This window comes from Mus pahari, chromosome 17, assembly GCF_900095145.1.
Source record: "Mus pahari chromosome 17, PAHARI_EIJ_v1.1, whole genome shotgun sequence".
Lineage (NCBI taxonomy): Eukaryota > Metazoa > Chordata > Mammalia > Rodentia > Muridae > Mus > Mus pahari.
The window spans coordinates 1,284,229-1,290,223 of NC_034606.1; positions in this window are offsets into that span (position 1 = coordinate 1,284,229).

The following is a 5,995-nucleotide window of genomic DNA, read 5'->3' on the forward strand; positions in this document are numbered from 1 at the left end:
GTTGTCCAGGCAGGAATTAGGACATTCTGAAGGGACCCTTGGGAATCTCCTTTTGGCAATAAGACTACTGAAACAATGGTCACTTTCAAATTGGAATTTCCCCAGGAATCGCATGCTCGGGGAGGAAGAGGCCTGGAACTGGGTCCAGCCGAGGATGAGCCTGTCTTCTTGGGAGAGATTTCAAACAACCTGTCAAACCATTTTGCAAGAGAGACTGGAGCTGAGACAATGCCTGCTTGTATATACCTCATTTGCCGTCTATAGAAACCTACATTTCATTTTAGGCCTCCAAAGGTGTGTTAAGAGCCACCACAGAGCCTCTTTATCCATTTTCCCAAAGAAGTCACACTGAAAAAATCCCATTTTTATGCTTTTCACTAGTATTTGTCTGATTAATTGTAATATTAAGGATTGATGGCTAAGACTACCTTGTTAAGGCTATTGTTCTACTGTAACAACCCTGGTAACTTCAGCCCCTCTGCTAGGTGGTCTCCAAGGTCTCCCAAGTGTGTTGATGTAGACCTCCAAGTGAGAAGGCTTGACTCCATGACAGGCTTCAAATGGGCAGTTTAGGAGACTAGGCCTAAGAACTGGGCAAGTCCAGGCAAGCTAAGGTAAGTCAGTTACTAGAAAACAAACAAACAAACGAAACAACAAAAAACAAACAAACAAACAAACAAAACCAGGCTCCAGGCAGCTAGTCGATGTGTATGAAGAAGAGTCATTTTTAGGTGGAAGAATGAAAGGTTTGAGGTGAGACAGATGGGCCCAATGAGAGGGTCTCTTGAGTTTAGCAGCTGTAGGCATCACAAGGATTACCTTAAAGGGGCCCTGCCATTTGGGAGAGAGGGGTGAGGGGATAGAAGGACTTGGTCTCCAATGTTGACAGGCAGTGGGCAGGAGACAGAATGTGGCAGTGGTAGATGGTGGTCAGCAAAGTTCCATAGGAGAGAACGGAGGTGGCAAAGTAATGGGGTGAGTAGATGATCTGGGAGGGGAGAGCATTTAGGTGAAAGACCAGGAGTTAGGACTGGATGTCCATACATAAGTTCAAAGGGCGAGATGAGGAGAGGTCGCTTGGGGAAAGCTCATAGCCTGAAAAGAGCCAGAGGTAGGAGTTTAACCCAATCGAGGTGAAGTTGCTGTGACAACTTAACAAGAGTGGTTTTTAAAGAGTCCTTGGTTCTGTCTACCTTACCTGAAGATTGAGGGTGGTAGGGAATATGAAAATGCCAGGGGATGTCTAGGACCTTAGATAGAATTTGAGAAATTTAGGAAGTAAATTCGGGGCCATTGTCTGACTGGAGGGAAACTGGGACACCAAACCGGTGGTTGATCTCTCAGAGGAGGAGATCAGAGACTGTCTGAGCCCTCTTGTTAGTTGTGGGAAATGCTCCACCCAACCTAAGAAGGCTCTAGTCATGCAGAAAGAAACCAGGTGCCTCTGCCCATACAGCAGGAGCCAGATAAACCAGGTTAAAGCAAGACTTGGCTCCTGCAGGTATTGTCTTACTGTTTCCAGAAAGAGCAGAGCCTTCCTGGCTCTCTCTGAGGGGCCTGAAGCGTCCTTCAGTCCCATGCAGGGTTGTGACGCTAAGGCAAGTCTGCTCGCCGCACTTGATCACACTGACCAGACATCATAGGCTCTTGAGCCTCCGTACGCTTATAAGCAAAAGTTCAAACAAACGTACAGACTCAGACTTTGACAAACAGCAAAACAAACAGTAACCTCAGTAAAAGCTGGAGACTTCTGATTCATCATCCCAGTGTGTTCCCACAAGGAGTCGGATTCCCGGCCCACGTACCAAATGTAAGACTCTGGCGAGTCTCAGCTTACCAGGGATTCCCTGAGCCGGGAATTGATGCAAAAAGCAAGAGGAATTTATTGTTCCAACCTGTTGGAGTTGCCCTGCACATGGAGAGAGAACGACCATGCACAGCCTGTCCAGCGAGCCTTTATACAGTTCCCCCAGGCAGTGTGACTTTTAAACTGATTGGTCTATAGGGAATGAGGTGGGTGGCCAATGGTCTCAGAATGTGTCTATGAGCTCCAGTGGTCAGTTCCTCCTCCCTGTGGTCTGACGAATGCAATCAGACCCTCCCTTCTGGAGGGGAGTAGTGCCTATGTTCTTTATGACCTTTTGCTTACAGGAAGGAAGGGTCCAGTGGAATTTTCTAAAGTTCCTGAGTTGACCTCTTCATGATATCTCCAGCCTGTGTCAAATTGACACACAAAACCAGCCAGTATAATATCCTAGCCTCCACATCGCTCAAACTCATATCCCCTTTTAATTAACAACCAACCTTTCCCCGGTGCAGATGGCATCTGCCTTTGAAGGAAGCAGAAGCCAATATTCCTGAAATTATAGAAACCCATTCTTGGACTATGGAAAAGAGACAATTAGGTGTTCCCAGACAGCTGTGACCACTTTGTAAAAATACACCCAGCTTCTGATAGCACAAGTTACTCTCCCCGTGTCAGAAAGGCCCCTCTCCAACCGCACAGCTCCACCGCGCTGTCTGAGCAAATGTTATCAGGTTTGAAGGATGACATTCTTTTACCCTCTCATGTAATGCCAAGGCTTGGAAACCCCACTTGTGGTTTTCCCCCTCACTTAGGCCTGAGGGTTCACTCCACTCAGGGTTCCATCAGGAAGGTTGGTGGCCCAAGCTCGAGCTTGAATCAAGACCCTCATGCGAGTACATCGGGTTGTGATTCCTGGTGGTCTCTTGGGGTTTTTACTATTTGGGCACAACAGATGCAGACATACAGGAGATGGGGAGTCCATCATGGCCCTGTAGGATTCCATGGCCTCCCTGGAAGTCTTACAGAACAGAAGAGACCTAGATTTGCTGTCCTCTAGCCGGGAGGACTCTGTGTCGTCTTGGGCGAGGAGTGTTGTTTCTATGTTTTGACTCAGAGGTGATTAAGAAATTCATGGCCTTAGTCAGAAAGAGACTACAAGTCAGATCCTACTGATGTTAGCTTTGACTTGTGGTCCCTGCACAATCAATGCTTTAGTTAGGTTTGTTAAGGAAAGGATTCACTAAAAATCTCAAGGATTTTAGATGGCCCCAAACTGAAGGGGAAATAAGAAGGTTAGGTTGACTCTATGTCACACTTCAAATTGGCAGTTTAGGAGACTAGGCCTAAGAACAGGGCAAGTCCAGGCAAACCCAGGCAAGACAGTTATTAGAAAAAAAAAACAACAACAACAACCCAGGCTTCAGGCAGCTAGTCAGAAACTGCCCTGCCATCAGAAGCTGGCCCTCCACCTGGCCTGAGGCAAGGGCAATGGGTCAGCAGCAGTTTCCAGACTTCCCCAGCAGTTTCCAGACCTCAGCTCCCATGTCCCAGTAAAGGAATGTCCCTAGAGATGGAGCAAGATATAGCTCACCTACTCCAGAATACCCTAATGTGCTTTAAATCAGGCCTCCGAGCTCACTTGGTTGTCTGTCTATCTTGGTAATAGGAGCTCCCAGCGTGCTGGACCTGTGCAGAATAAAACACTCTTTGCATTTACATACTATTTGAGTCTGGGGTATCATTCTTTGGCGAATCATGGACCTTTACACAAGCATGTTGCACCTCTGTGTTCCTCATCCATTAAATTGTGGTTAGTGGATATCTCTTGCTGTACAATGGCAGCTACACTCAACTAGCAGGATTGTTTATTCCTCAAATACAGGGAAGAGACCACTTCCACTACTGACCAATTAAAGCAAGCTTCATTTTCTTTTCTTTTCCTTTTCTTTTCTTTTCTTTTTTCTTTTTTCTTTTTCTCTTTCTTTCTTTCTTTCTTTTTTTTTTTTTTTTTTTTTTTTTTTTTTTTTTTTTTTTTTTTTTTTTTTTTTTTTTTTGGTTTTTCGAGACAGGGTTTCTCTGTGTAGCCATGGCTGTCCTGGAACTCAACTCTGTAGACCAGGCTGGCCTCAAACTTAGAAATCCACCTGCCTCCCAAGTGTTGGGATTAAAGGTGTGCGCCCCCACTGCCCGGTGCAAGCTTCATTTTGAAAGGTGCATGGGCATTAGCCTGTCTGCTGTCTCACCCTGTACTGATTAGACAACGGCCCCTGGCTAGCTTTTTAAGTCCTTTTATGCAGAGAAACTACAAAGTTAATAAAAAAAACAAAAACAAAAACAAAACAAACAAGAAAACCACACAAGTAGGTGCAAGAGTGTTTACATGAGAGAGAGAATTGGGGGTTAGAAAAATACAATGAAAAAGCAAGAATTCCTATACAAGGAAAAAAAATCAAGTCTATCCTTCATGTTGGTGGTCACAGATGTAGATCAAAGTATCCCTGAAAACATGTTTTTTTCATGCTGGGATTGATGGCCATGGTTCAGTGTGTTGGGGCCTTTTTAGCTACATAGCTATATAGTCTTTGTTTTGTATAAGCTAAATTCTAAGAAACAGCTGAATGTCCACAAATGCTTTCTGGCCCCAGGTGGCCTGGATTAACTTAGACCATAATATTCCAGCTTGATAGGTTAGTTCTCAGCAGGGATGGGGAGGGGCTTCCAGCATACCCATCAAGGACCCCACCCCCCACCCCCTAAAGAAAGCCACATGAAATACCAGGTGTGAGGTAGACATAAACTTGATTGAACGCCTTTCACCTCTCCTAATCTTCGGTTTTCTCTCTTAAAAGGTTGCTCTGTCCTGAACCCCCACCACTGGCATGGTTTGGATCCTGAACATAGTCATCTCTCTGATAGATCAGCTTTTTGAAGAGAGATGCTTTTGCAACCTCAAACTTGGTCTTCATAGTGTATTATTCCCCAATTCTCAGACCCAAACAACTGTAGCTTCAAAAACATATTTTGCAAGGCATATCAGGTTTAGGAAACAGAAACTTATTCCTAACCAGAAATTGAAGCCTACTCTATAGGGTGCAGGAACTCAGAACAACCTGCTCTGGTCTCATAGGACATTCTCTGAAGGTCTGATCATCAGACCAGGAAATGGATGCCTGGTTTATCTGGAGGATGCATGAAGATCTCTAAGATTTCCTTTGTTTCACGTAGAACTTAGAAGTTGTTTTCAGGGGCCAGGCTATAGCTCAGTTGGGAAAATGCCTCGAACACAGGAAGTCCAGGCTGACGGTGTACTGCCTCCAACCTTAGCACTCGGGCTGAGAGACAGGAGGGTCAGGAATTCAAGATGACAAAGTAGTGAGTCTGAGGTCAGCCTGGAATTTATGATACTTTGTCTAAAATGGACTCACTGAAGAAGGAGTCAGAGGAGGCGTTGGAGTGGAGGCTGCGGCATGACTCCACACGTGTCATAGGAAACTGAAGCTAGGATGAAGGCTTGGAATCAGCCGTCATTTATTCGCTTTACATTTTTCTATTATTTTTCTGTGTATGAGCTTTTACCTGCTTGTCTGTATGTGTTCTTGTGCATTTACATCCCATGGAGGCCAGAAGGTGGTGTTGGATCATCTGGAACTGGAGTTAGCAGTAAGCCACCAAATGTGGGTGCTAGGAACTGAACCTGTTCTGTAAGAACAGTAAATGCTCTTAACTTCTTCACACAACTTTACACAACTTCCAGGAGCAGAATCGAGACTATGATTAGGAGACTACATCTTGACCGAGACTGCTTAGCTATGCCCCAGTTTTCCTTCTATCTAAATCTAAAGCTCATGTCAGTAGCCCAGACAGACTTGGGCTCTCTGGACCCCTCAATTTGTCCATATTCCAAGTGTGGTCACTATGATTGAAGCTCTTCTCTCTGCCTTTCACTATCATCTCTCTTTAATTGGCACATTTGGACAAGGGACTGAGTCTAGCCTGACAGGGCTGCTAGACTCCAAACTTTTGCCCTAAAAACTATTGTTACAGGAGGAAGGCAGTATTTTCAACAATGCAGAAGACATTTAAAAGCACATTCCTGGCACAGGTCACAGATATCTTTTCTAACACACACTGGGGAAGCAGTATCTTATTTTAAAGAACTTATGTTTGTGTGTGTGTGTGTGTGTGTGT